The 14,692-nt window shown below is 36.6% G+C and overlaps 1 protein-coding gene across 1 annotated transcript in view; it reads left to right on the top strand.

Annotated features, from left to right (window-relative positions):
- LOC106070416 (GTPase IMAP family member 7-like) overlaps positions 1-14,692 on the top strand; it is a 374,699-nt gene that overhangs the window by 205,440 nt on the left and 154,567 nt on the right. The gene's annotated exons all lie outside the window — the stretch shown is intronic.

Genomic DNA, 14,692 nt, shown 5'->3' with positions numbered 1-14,692 from the left:
TACAGACGTTACTTCAAATAAGATGATTACGTTCTACGCGTCATACATCTAGTCAGGCGTGTTAACCAATGACTTAAATACTGCCAAGTCACTGGTTTTCCTGGCTGGCTCAGACGACCCATTTCATGCTCTAATAGCACTAGGGAAGTAGAAGCCATTGTACAAATTTGTCCTAGCATATGGAACGAGGAATATGCCTTTATCTTTGTGTCTTTCTGCGTTGTCTTATGTCTATATTGTATTTAGAAATAGACCTTTCTATTTGCCAATGTTTCCGACTTGAGAGCAAGACATTAATCTTACGGAAATACAAACTTAAAAAAGGCCCTGGCACATCATTGAAGGCTCATTTATAAAACTCCACATAAAATCTGATGGCCACCGGTTGAGATTAAAAGCGCTTTTTATCCTTCTCGGCCTGATTTGACAATTGGAAAACAAAAATTCTTAAAATAGTAAAGCTTTGAAGCAATCATTTTGAAGATATTAGATCTATCTTGCAGAGAGCTAGGTGCCAGCTTTGAGCTTGAAGTATGATCAACGAGCCACATACACGAAACGGAAAGGTTCTAAGCATCTTAATGAATTAATATCTTAATGAGTCTCAATCCATCAACATAAGACCTCACTATTGAAACCCCCTATATTCTATTACACAGGAGTTTTGATACACAGTAAGGCACGACGCTAGGTATTTCTATAGTGGACTGTGGATTGCACAGACCAAAATCACTTCTCAGGCCAAAATGTCGACCGCTGCACTCTTATTTAATCTTCTATATTATATTTATTATATTATATTATATTATATTATATTATATTATATTATATTATATTATATTATATTATATTATATTATATTATATTATATTATATTATATTATATTATATTATATTATATTATATTATATTACTCTTATTTACATAGGTTTATCAAATATCAAAAGAAAACAGAAGGTCGGAGAGAGAGAGAGAGAGAGTTAAATATGACTAAATGGGGGGATATTAACAAAAGCGCACAGGTACCAGGTACCTACTGCATCACTAAACTAAACTCTCTAAACTACGACCATGTGAATGGTTCACAGTGAGAGCTAGTTGTGAGTCATGGCAATCTCACGTCCAGACATCCAGCTAATAAGTCCAGTCTTTTGAAGTCTTGGAAGAAAGAAAAAAACTACTTCTATCTCTCTTGGCGATTCTCTGTCACACACACACATATTTCCACTCACATAAGCTCTTAAAGAGGCACATATTTTTCCCACGCCAGACTCGCTTATAATAACAATATCACGTTTATACAAACAAACAAACAAAATTCAAAAGTCGATGTGTGTCTCAATGGCATAGATACTTGGCTACCTTTTAAGGCGACTCGGCGGCGCGGTGGCAAAGCGCTAAAGCGCTTGGCTTTCGAACCGGGGATCGGGGTTCGAATCCTGGTGCAGACTGAGATTTTTAATTTTGGGATCTTCGGGCGGCTCTGAGTCCACTCAGCTCTAATGGGTACCTGACATTAGTTGGGAAAAATCAAAGGCGGTAGGTCGTTGTGCTGACCACATGACACCCTCGTCAACCGTAAACAGATACTATTTACATCATCTGCCCTATAGACCACAAGGCGAACTTTTTTTTTTACTATTAAGGGGACTCGAGTTTGGAACCCGACTTGAGCAGAGTTGTGTTCCCTGAGCGTGTAAAAGCAGCACGGAAACCTTCTCTCCCCCCCCCCTCCCCCATCACGTCGTGAAAGAGCTCGGAACAGAGGTCACCGGGCAAGATTTAGTATGAATAATTTGATGCATTTTAGCTAAAGAAATTTTTTCTTAAGGCAAATAAAGATTATGTTCTCCACCCCCCCCCACCTCTTGTTTTTTCGTGGGGTGACTATCCGCAGAAATAAGAGAGTGATCTTTCCTTTACTTCTTCTTCTCGTCCAAACTCTTGAGAGACGAAGAGAATTATATAGATAGATAGATTATTTTTATTAGTATTATAATTAAATACTCTTATTAATTAGAAACTTGGGTCATTGGTGCCATGAATGTTTTATGCACACGAAAAATCAGAAAAAGAATGGAAATGAGTTTGTACTGTTACAAGTCAACACTCTGGTTAGCAAATAGGAAGAACTTCACGTTAATGTGAAGCGACGAAAGCTGAGCTGCTGCGGTCATAGTGTAAGACATGACCCCCCTGTCACAAAAGGTCATCCTTCAAGGTACAGTGGATGGAGCACGAAGATCAGGTCATCCAAAGACAAGAGCTGGACAACGTAAAAGAACTGACCGGCCTCTCTCTTGATATCCTGCTAAGAACGGCAGCTGACCTGGGAAATGGGAGGGATTTGGTTACGCTGTCACAGCACGACTACGACAAAAGTCGAGGGACTTATGATGAGATGATAATAATAATAATAATAATCTTTATAGTCCGTATGGAAATTTGTCTTACAATTTGTGCATTACACCAAACAAAAAACATTATAACTATAAGAAACCAAAGTGTACATTCACACCAGACTCACTCATAATTTACATGTGACAAAGTTTATACCAGGTTGTTCTTATTTAATGATTTGATGAGTGTCTCTCCAAAATAAGAGCTCCACAATTACATGAAAAAGTGTTCGAGATGAACCATAGTCGCTCATCGACTGAAGGAGGCCAACATTAGAGCCTAGAACGGGTTGCCTGAATACACAAGGAAACCAAATGTCTTGACAGAATTTTAGTCTCAATGCATGACTTATATTAACCCTTCGATTCGCGTAGGACGTAGAGAACTTCTGATTTAAAGGAACGTCTCTAATTGATAAGATAAGAAACAATATGAGCAATTATTTTTAATGTAAATTGATGTCATAGTGGCTTTAACGAAATGAACTTCTATCACATCAGGACTATGCACTATTTCCATATAATAAATATTTAAATCAACTTTACATTTGCTCGTTGAATTGTATACTTTTAGGAGAAGAAATCAAGGCTGGGCATCTTTTATTAATGTTCATTACAGTTCATTCCACATGACAATTTGTGGAGCCCCTATAAAGATTATTCATTTGAGACACACATACTAAAAAATTTTTTAAAGAAAAATAACTGTCTCAGTATCCAAAATCTGTCTCAGTATCCAATATCTATCTCATTTTCCAATATCTGTCTCAGTATTCTATATCTGTCTCAGTTTCCAATATCTGTGGATTTTACACCCAGATAAAACTCAGATTAAACTTCATCAACGGTGGATCAGGAGTACAGGAGCTCATCAGATAGACAGGGACATAGAAAAAGCGTTATAGGGAAATTGAATCCGACTGTTAGCGTCTCCTTAATGTCATCTTATCTTCAACATCCCCCGTGGCACCCTCCACCCACCCCCCAGGCAGCCACACCCTCCCCCTCCCACATCGGTCAATCCTGATAACATCAAGAATCTTCGTTCACAATTTTTCTTCCCTTTGTTTATCTTTTCTTGTTATATTTTTTTTTGTTTTTCTAAAAAGAAGTGCTAGCCTGGCTTCAGTTAATTTAATCTGCGCTTAATAGAAGCAGCTGTTTATTTGGGTCAGCTCTAGAGAAAAAAAAATACATAAATCAAATGATGGAGCATCATAGAGTGGCAGCGATTGGACCCGAAAAGTGATTTACTAGGTTAGGAAGCAAGAGCCAAGAAGGGGTGACCAGGATTGACACAGAAAATTGAACAGTGCACCCAAAAAATGTACTTAAGATAAAGCAGGGTCTTGAGCCAGAAGATTAAGAATGAAAGCAGCTTTTTGTGTTGTTACGTAGGCCCGATTTCTACGTAATGGTATGCTAGAATCAAGGCTTATAATACACATGCGAGTCCACACAGCTGCTCGGATTGTAAGATGCTCTATGAAAAACTTATAACGCTTAAGTAAAGCTTTTACTGGATTATTTACAGTGGAAAATGGTCGTGGGGTCTTTCACTCTAAGCGTCTCTATTGTCACTCCTTCTAGCGTCTCTAAACATGACGTATTTCCTGTCTAATTCTATCTACTCTTTTGGTCCCGAGAATACTTCACGAATAACTATCAAATATGTATCATAACAATACATCTTTTGTCACATCTAACAGAGACAGTTCTTGTCCATCTTGAGTCTACATCTGCGCATGCCGGGGTATGGCCATTGCAGCATGCTTGTAGCCACAGGTGAGATCTGAGCTCTGCCTGAAGGCCAAAGTCAATGAGCTGCTTAGGTGGCCCGACTGTCCAGTTGAACTTCTACGGAACCCCAAACACCCAATACACACACACAAGACAAACCAAATTTAAAAAAATGCCCTTTCTCCATTATAACTGCATTTCCTCATAAAAATTATTGATTACACAAAGAAATATAATATATATATATATTTAATGCTGTTTTTTTAATCGAAACGAGCTTTAGAACTACTTTTTTTTTCGGATAGATAGCTTGGGAGAACAATACAACTGAAATATCGAATATACGTAAAACTTTAAATACTTTTAAAACACAATATCACAATAGCTGTATAATAAAAGCTGTCTCACAATAATGGTAATGCTTAGATGTGAGATTCAACACCTTCTAATACGATAGTTACACTTCGTATCAATATCATGAGTTCTTTACATCTTTACCAAAGACTTTCTTAAATCATCGCCTAGATATTTGCTTCACAAACTCATTTAATCGTGGGTCAGAGTGGACACAATGGAGGCCGATTGTGCATATATTAAGCTGTCTGTCCCTCTGGAATGCCAATGGCTTGTTGATTGCACACACAATGTTTTATGCATGTTTCTGGCTCTCCGTGGATTGCATCACGACCTTCCCCATATCCTAAACTTTATATGCACGCACGCTTGTACTTGCCTAACGATGCATAATGTCAGAGGTAAATGTGACCTGAATCAAGCAACATAGCCTAGCGTACACGATATAATAAGATATAGATGGACCAAAATTGACTAGGATACATTTGTACAAATGCTCCTTCTTCCCTAGTGCTATTAGAGAATGGAATTGGTTTCCTGGGCCAGCCAGGAAAACCAGTGACTTAGCAGAATTTAAGTCATTGGTTAACATGCATGACTAGATGTAGGACGCAATCATCTTCTTTTTTTTTTTTTTTGAAGTAACGTCTGTATTATATAAGATAAGATAATAAGACTGTAATATATTTTTGAATAGTTATACCAATAAAATCGAAGAAATAATAAGAATGATTAGCTTGTGATATAACAGACATCAAAGGAACATTCTCGCAAACTACTAATCTGAAGTAAAAAAGGAACATTTTTGCTAGACATCATGCGACATTAAGGGAACATTTTAGCAAAAGTGAATTTAAGGAGAGGAACATTTTCGACGCACACACTATGAGGTAAAAGGAACCTTTTCTCTACAAACAATAGGACATATGTAAATAATTTTGCTACTGCGATACATATTTCAATCGTATCACAAATGTCTTGTCATTTTCGCTAAACATACGTGTGCCAAATAATTTCCCATGATTCATAGTTATGAATACACAATGTCTGATATTCTGTTGGAAAGGTTAAAGGTTAGTGTTACGGTAAGCTACGCGACTGAGCCTGGAAAAGGTTATCTCTAAATTTCAGTAACTACTTTACATTCGCCCACACTCGCTGACAGAACTCACACTCACAAATGCACTCATACACAGAGAACACATTCCCGCACGAGGTCAAAGTTGTAATTACTCATTCAACAATATTAAAGCAATCAACTGGTCCAGTCTGCTACGTGCGGGCAAACGTGAGCCAGGCCAGGGACGTCAAGTTTAAAATAAAAGAAGGTACAGGGGACGAAACTGCACTAACAAAGTAATTATTGTCGTGATTTCTGCTTCACGCAACATAGGGTTATTTCCCTTGTTGCTATAATTACATTGGGTGTATTGGTAGGTTAGTGATAATTTAAAGTCCTACATTCTGACCTATATTTCCAGTAGCAGTCATGTGTTTGAAGTTTTAAGCAGCCCTTTATACATAGGTCTTTCTTTAATTGGAAACCGAGGCATACCAGAGTGGACGCTAGAAAGGTGTAAACATATTTACAGAAAAAGCGCAGGGCAGAACAGAACACTGCCACATAGGTGGGTTACAAACCGATGGTTGCCCGGTTCCCACTAAATTTCGATGCCAGCTGTCGACAATGTGAATATTTGGAGGAACCAGTGGTTGATGTCTTGCAAGAGTGTCCGCAGCCACGAGATCTATGGGGTGACCTATCAGCAGCCATTAGTCCTGAATTTGAACTACGTCAGACAGCTGAGTTGATTGCCAGGGTTCAACGAGACGTTAAGTCTTACCTATCCTCTTGCCAATGAGAGTTTTTCTCAGAAGGGCAAATGAGAATTTTAGTTTTAGACTTTTCTTTTTCTTCTTCGTTTTGTTTTGATGGTAAAAGGTTTACACAGCCAGACATAAACCAGTTTTATATCTGACATGAACCAGTCTTATATCTGACATGAAGCAGTCTTATATCTGACATAAACCAGTCTTATACCTGACATGAACCAGTCCTTTATATGACATGAACCAGTCCTATACCTGACCAACCAAATTTACTTTTGCCCAACTAATGTCAGGTACCCATTAGAGTTGGGTGGACTCAGAGGCGCCCAAAGATCCCGAAAATTAAAATCTCAGTCTTCACCAAGACTCGAACTCGGGACCTAGCGCTTTACCGCTCAGCCACCGCGCTTCCAAAATATAGTATAGTCAAATACAAAATGTCATTGTTATGTTAATTTTAAGTCTGTCAGGTCGTGCGGTTTGCGCGCTGGACTGTCATTCGGATTTATCGATGGTCGAGGGTTTAAATCCTACCTGCTCCCATCCCCCGTCGTCCTGCGGGAGGTTTGGTCTAGGAAGTAAACTATCTTCAACTCTGAAGGAACATCCGAAACATGTAAAACAAACAAACAAGTCATAAGCGTCAGTTAAACTAGGTTCCACAGATAATTATTAATAAATATTCAGACAATGTTGAAAGTAAATTATGTAGGTTTAATATATCAATCGAGAATAATAATAAGGCTTGTCTTCGAGTCCGAATCAGGAATGCGTTACTCCCCGTGGTTACGCAGCCCCAGCTGCGACCTACAATTTAAGCCACATCCAGCGCAGGCTTAACATTCATCCACTGGTGGTCTTTTTTCGGGTATTATAGAAACCTTTAAAAAACGAAGCTTATTTTTTTTAAAGTATAAAAATTAATTTCTTTCATGCTAGTGTTGTATTTTTTTATTTACAGAAACTGTCAAGACACATAAAAAATAGGATCGAGAAGCCAACAAAACACTACAGTATGGGAGCACTTCAAATACAGTTTATGAGACAATAGGATTGGTCTCAAATTGTCAAGTTCAAACTTTACTTCATTACTTGTAAACTTTATTTTTAAAATTAGTCATTTTCACTCTCGTGTTTATGTTTCTAGTGGTATCACTGCGTCTTCAGTCTACATCATTTTTGTTAACAGTGCTTTAGAAATTAAATTAAACTATTAGTATTATTCCATTTTTTTTTTAATGCTTACTATTATATTAATGTGGATTACTAAATTAATGTGTGGATGATAACCATGTTAATATAAAAGACATGTGTACAAAGCCTTAGAACATAGTTGTGTACGTATGATTTAGATAAGCGTGTGTAAATAAAACGTAACTATATTGGGCATACTCCATTTAAATACAGGATTGTACGCAAAATAATAGTTGTATAAACAAGCACGTAGAATACTTGTACAAAGAGGCTTGTAGAATACTTGTACAAAGAGGCATGTAGAATACTTGTACAAAGTGTTGGTAGAATACTTGTACAAAGAAATACTAAGAATACTTGTACAAAGAAATACTAAGAATACTTGTACCAAGAAATACTAAGAATACTTGTACAAAGAAATACTAAGAATACTTGTACAAAGAAATACTAAGAATACTTGTACAAAGAAATACTAAGAATACTTGTACAAAGAAATACTAAGAATACTTGTACAAAGAGACGTGTAGAATACCTGTAAAATAATGTATGTAAATTACTTATGTCTTAACATTTACAAGATTTGGCAGTTAATAGAGTGACCACTTAATTGACCAAATGTACCTGCATAATGCATGAACTATGTTTTATAACAGTGATGCCCAAAATACGGCTCGCGGGCCAAATCCTGCCCGCGACGTAATTCCATCCGGCCCGCCGAAACGTCGGCACAAAGTATAGAAATTCCCCTTTGAAACAAAAAAAAAAAAAGGTTGAAAAAAAAAAAATCTTTACCTACGTTTGGGCCCTCACTTTTTCTCCGATGGATTGGTATTATGATATTTAACATTTGTGTGTTTATGAATTGGGACTGTAGAATCTACCATGAAAAGTGAACCTATCCTTACTTTTTTTGTTGAACATGATAATAAGCTAGCATATTTATTTTATAAAGAAAGTGTGACTGTTTAATAAAACAACTTAAAAACGGCATTATAAAATAACTATGTCTGCATTCTTGGTTTGAGCCGCAAATGAAAGATTGTTAAACTACGCCTAGAGATTGGAGGATCCATGAGAGTATTTACCATAAAGAGACCACAAAATGAGTCTGTGGTAAAGCTACCTACACTGTTGCTCACATTGTAAGTCGATAACTGAAGCTATTTTCTGACAAGTAAAACAATAATTGTCCAATAACCAATTAGTTAAGTACTAAATCCACAAGTTTCTACTAAAATAGTTTCAGCACAATTTCATTTCTTTTTTGTAACTTTTCGGTCATGTGGCCCGCGAGACGCGTGTTGGAAATTAGAACGGCCCGCGGATTGAATCAGGTTGGGCATCACTGTTTTATAACAATACCATGGCATTCAGGTACATCATTAGAGGCGGGCAAGCCCAGAAGCTGTCGTATGCCATACATAGCCTACACTTAAGAATCCTGTCTGACTCTCAAAGAACAATTTGTACTGGGCTCCGCGTAATTCGAAGACCTCCTTTGCCTACAAGACCTCGTGGGCAGTACTTTTTTCTCCGTACACTCATGTACACACACATTGATACTGACCATTAGGAAGACATAGCCCTAGACCGCACTCGTTCGAGAGAGACGGTGACCAAGAAAGCTATGGACAGTGAAAAAACATGGACCTCAGCTCTGGAAGAAAAGCGCGATATACCGAAAATGGCCGGCTTCTCTACCACCAAAGCGAAAGTCATCTTAACCTGCGATATATGTAGACGGGAGTATCTCTCCAAAATAGGGCTCCAACTAAACACTGATGTACTCAACACACGCAGCTTAACTTACATAATTCGAATAAAGATGTATTTTAAGCGAATCAGAACTAGTATGTTTGTTTGTAAAATGTGTTACATGTTTAGGATGTTCCTACAGCGTTGGAGATTATCAACATCCCAAGTCCAAACTTCTCGCAGGACGACGGGGGATGGCAGCGGTCTTACTGTCATTTCCAGTGATAGGGTCACTCCAAACTCGCGGATTAGAGTCTCGAACCTAGGCCGCGTACACGGGAACCTCGGCCATTTTCCTTTTTCCCCTATAAACGCGGTGGCTGAGCGGTAAAGCGCCTGACTTCCGAACCGAGGTCCGGGGTTCGAATCCTGGTGAAGACTGGGATTTTTAATTTCGGGATCTTCGGGCGCCTCTGAGTCTACCCAGCTCTGATGGGTACCTGACATTAGTTGGGGAAAAGTAAAGGCGGTTGGTCGTTGTGCTGGCCACATGACACCCTCGTAGGCCACAGAAACAGGTGATCTTTACATCATCTGCCCTATAGACCACAAGGTCAGAAAGGGAACTTTACTTACTTACTATAAACTCGAAGATGGCTACAAAATCCAATCATCACTTTATAAAAAAAAAATCAAAATTTTACCTAAATAAAAAAAATGTTCTAAACAAAACAAATGTACATTTTAACTCTGGATTGTGTGGAAAAAAAAAGAACCAAATAAAAAAACAGAACTTGAAGTTGAGATGGACCTTCCTACCCACCCCTAAAGCGCTGAAAGTGGCATCATAGCAGTGACAATCGTACTAAACAAAAGTTCATTTCAAACATAAGTCGCAACTTCAAAAGACAGATTGATCTTGTCCACAACCCGCTATAATTATTATGACAGCATTTTATTCCCGCTGAAATTTTGAATACTATTGTGGTCTGTTTGAAATGGGGGGGGGGGGGAAGAGAATGACCCGCTGGGTCAGACGTGTCAGTTCATGAGTGCCGTCGGCACGTCTCTGTTTCCGTGTGCAGCAGACGTGTCTAGAGTGAAATGATGCGTGTCAAATGTGCTGCCTTAAAATTAAGGGGAAATAATTATAAGTAGTATAGGAACAAGGAGCAAAACAAATTATTATTATAAATCTAAGTAGTTTCAAAAATTATTCTAGCATGCAAGCTGCATAAAGTCCTTTTTTTTTTAATCAAAGACTTAGATGATTCTAACCAAGTTTAAACATATATTAGGAAAGAATAAATTCCGGAATAAAAATCAGTTTGATTTTTTTTTTTATTTAGATGCCGGACTTGTGCATTTTTGAATGTGAGTGGGAGCCATTTGTATGGTTTCCACTAATGTTTTAGGTTTCCATCAATTTTTTAAAGTCTGTGATACTCAGGATGATTCTTACCAATTTTAAAAATATTATAGGAAGGATCACAACAGAGAGAGAGAGAGAGAGACCATTTTTGCTTAGTAAACACCAGTAATATCCAAACATTTTTAGAACGGGGGTCAAAAAGAAAATTACAGACTCTTTGGTCATTATCCCCCTCCCAACCCAAAAAAAAAATTAATAATTTCGAAACTAATGTTAGCTAGCTTCTGCTGACTCATGCACAGTGGGTCAATGTTTCATTGGACTGGATAGAATGGCAAAGTGGGAAGGAAAAAGCCCACCGGCCGTATGTTTGAAATCGCTGGCCTCCACACTATGACATTGTGTCATTACACTTAGATCAGGACCTAGACGAACAGCACAAGTCTATAATGACATTGTGTGAAGTAATCACACTTTGGTCGAGACATAAGTACACCACAATACGATGATATGTCAACTATATATTGTCAACTCATCACATTTAGGTCAGGACCTAGAAACAAGCCACAAGAATATTGTGTCAAGTCATCATACTTAGGTCAGGACCTTCATGTACACCACTAAATTTATACTATAAATTTATACAGTTATCACGTAATAAATTTTATTTTAAAATTAATAGCAGTATTCAATTTTTAAAAATCAAAATATATTCAGAAACAAAGTTAATTTGCAGATTTTTTTTTTCCTTTCCCAAACATTCATCCATAGAAAATAAGACAAACATTGACCTTTTAGGTCAAGACCTTATCTAAATTGTAAGAGTTGCTAAAGTTATAACCTTAATTATCTGTAATCTAAATAAAAAGTTGTTATAATCTAAAGAGAAGAGCTGATTAAAAAATAATCATAATAAATAATAATAAAAGAGTTTCTAAAGTCGTAATGTTAATGACAAAATTGGCTTAATTTATAATCAAATCGAAGAGTGAAAGAGAGAATATAAATTCATCAGTCGACCGGCGGCGTAGCATACGCCGTTATTTTGCAGGGCCAACCTTAGGCCACTGCAACCTATGTGACCGCAGTGGGCCCAGCACTTTTATAGGACCCGCGCTAATTTTAGGTGTATAAATTATTAAATTAAACCGTTTTATAACTTATAACAGATTTCCCCCGGCCGCATGTCAGGAGGTCCTGGAAATCTCCTGAAATTGCAAAATATACGAAAAAGTCATGGAGATATCCGGAAATTATTAAAATCTTTTGAAAACTCATACAAATCTCCTGAAATATACAGACGAAAATTCTCTTTTTTTCGCTCTTAAATTACCTAGGATAACTCCCTCCGTCCGAGTTGCAAAAATAGAAGAGTGATCTTTCCATTGTGTCCAAACTCTTGAGCGTGCTCTGTCGCCACGATAGTTACTACAGAGTAGATAACTCCCCCACCCCACCTTTTTTTTAACGTGAGGTAGAAATAAAAACAAAAGAGTGATATTGCAACGGTCCTGCCCTGCTATTGTGTGACTACGTGTTCTCCCCCCCCCCTCCCCCTCTTGTTTTCTCGTGGACTATCCACAGAGTGATCTTTCCTTTACTCCTTACTACTCGACAAATCTCTTGAGGAAAGAAGAGAATTATAAATATATATAGATAATCTAAATTAAAAGAGTTGAAGACATATTTTCGTTGATGATGTTATAAGTTATAATCTAAATAAAAATAATCTTAGAAAGAAATAAGTTTACTAAATATGCAGAAATCTAAAGGATTCTTAAGAAGCTGAGTTGACAACTATACTTATTATTAGTCATGGCTTGGCCATATTATAGATCTAAATAGCTGGGAGAGGGGGTATTATTATACAGAAAAAATATGTTACAAGTTTTAAACTATTTCAACGTAATAGAATTAAAAAGACGTTGAAGAAATCAAATGTAACATTCAAACTAATAATGTAACACAATAATATCATGAAATGAAAGTAAAAACATGAGAATTTGATTAAAAAAAAAAAGAAAAAAAAAAAGAAACATGCAAAAGAGAACATACAAATCAGGGCAAGGTTATTAGAGATACATGGGCCTTAAAAGTGAGGGGGGGGTGTTATATTGTGGTGTTGTATGTGCAGTCATTGTTTAAAACGATGCAGTAAAAACTGTTGTGAATGCCTGAGAGTTTCACTTACCTTACGGCTTATTAGACTGCTCTCTCTCCAAGCTGACAATGGCAGACGTCAATTGCAGCAGGAGATAGAAAATAGCATCATAGTGTGTGTATGTATGTGTGTGTGTTTGCGTGCGTGGGTTATATGTGTGCGTGAAAGTGTCCATGACCGGCCTTAGATAATTGGAGACCCTAGGCAAAGTGAATTAGATAGCCCCAAATGAAATATAAAAATATAAAAAAAAAGCGGGAAAAAAAAATAGGCAATTTATTTAAAACCTAGTCAGTCAGTAACTTTGGGCACAAGTTTTGCTATTTTTCCATTACAAAAATTACTGTAATAGTTGTAAGTCCTTTGCGATGCCCCGAATACTTGGAGGCCAGAGGTATAGGTTGCTGCATGTTTTTCTATGCCTAAGACCGGCCCTGATGTGTGTTTTAAGTGCGTGCGTATAATAAAATAAATAATAAAAATATTCTTGGGGCGTGTAAAAAAAAAAGAAGAAAAATAGAAGAAAAAATTATTCTGCAAGAACTTTGCATTTTAGCTATAAATTAGATCTATAGAACGAAGAAGATCTAGATTCTAGTAGATAGACTAAAATAAATATAGATCTACATATCATTGAGGATCGATCAAAGACCAGACAATGCGAATAGTGCCTAGAATCATTGTTTATAGATTTGATCACATTCTAGATATACAAACAGTTATAATGACAAATAGACTAGAGTCTATAAATCTAGATTTATCTATATTTCTTCATTATTTGTAAGATTTCATCAATACTTTGTGTTATAGGCATTAAGATCTTTCCACCCAGAAAAATGTCAGTTGTTAAGAGTAACAAAAAAACTAAAACAAATTAATTCCACTTATCTTATTCATGGCAAACCAGTAACACAGACTAAAAACGCAAAATACCTAGGTGTTATAATAAATGAAAAACTATCATGGAATCCACATATTGATGAAACTACAAAAAAATCAAACAAAGCATTAGGATTTATTAAAAGAAATTTCTATAAATCAAATAAGAACATAAAACTAAAATGTTATTTAACCTTGGTTAGGCCAATAATAGAATATGCATCCTCCGTTTGGGACCCCTCAACTCAAGAAAACATTAAGAAACTGGAACAGACACAAAATAGAGCAGTGAGATTCATAACAAACGAATATTCACATTTGACTAGAGTAACACCTTTAGTAAAATCACTAAATTTAGAAAGCCTTCAGGACAGAAGGCTCAAAAGTAAAGTAGCAATCATACATAAAACACTGAACCATAATCTTCAAATACAAAAACAAAATTTAATAAAATACTCTGAAAGACACAAAGATAAAGGCACATTTCTCATCCCATATGCTAGGACAAATTTGTACAAATACTCCTTCTTCCCTAGTGCTATTAGAGCATGGAATGGGTTGCCTGAGCTAGCCAGGAAAACCAGTGACTTGGCAGAATTTAAGTCATTGGTTAATATGCATGACTAAATGCATGACGCGTAGGACGTAATCATCTTTTTTGAAGTAACGTCTGTATTATATAAGATAAGATATATATCATACCTATTCTACATTTAGATCTAGATTATAATCTAGTTCTCGAATCTCCTGGTCTATGCTACAAGCTATCCCAATTCAGTAGCCATACAAATCTGCAAATAAAATCTTACGAGGTTTAATGTTGGTCTTTCTTCTATTTTGCTTCTAAGAAAAGAGTCCTACCTTTGCGTAATAAATAATCCAATCTGCTTCAATAATCCGTGCTATTTCAATAATCCAAGTTGTAAGGAATATCCAATAGTTGAATCACATTAAATTATCCAAAAAAGTAGTAGATTGAAAGAGAAATAGAATCTACACTCTATGTGTGAACAAGAAACCAAAAAAAATAACACGTCTGCTTCCACTCAAGGTCTAGGTCAAACTTTT

Source organism: Biomphalaria glabrata, chromosome 13, assembly GCF_947242115.1.
Source record: "Biomphalaria glabrata chromosome 13, xgBioGlab47.1, whole genome shotgun sequence".
Taxonomy (NCBI): domain Eukaryota; kingdom Metazoa; phylum Mollusca; class Gastropoda; family Planorbidae; genus Biomphalaria; species Biomphalaria glabrata.
The sequence above is the reverse complement of the archived record's forward strand: the minus strand, read 5'-3'. Positions and strand labels throughout refer to the sequence as shown.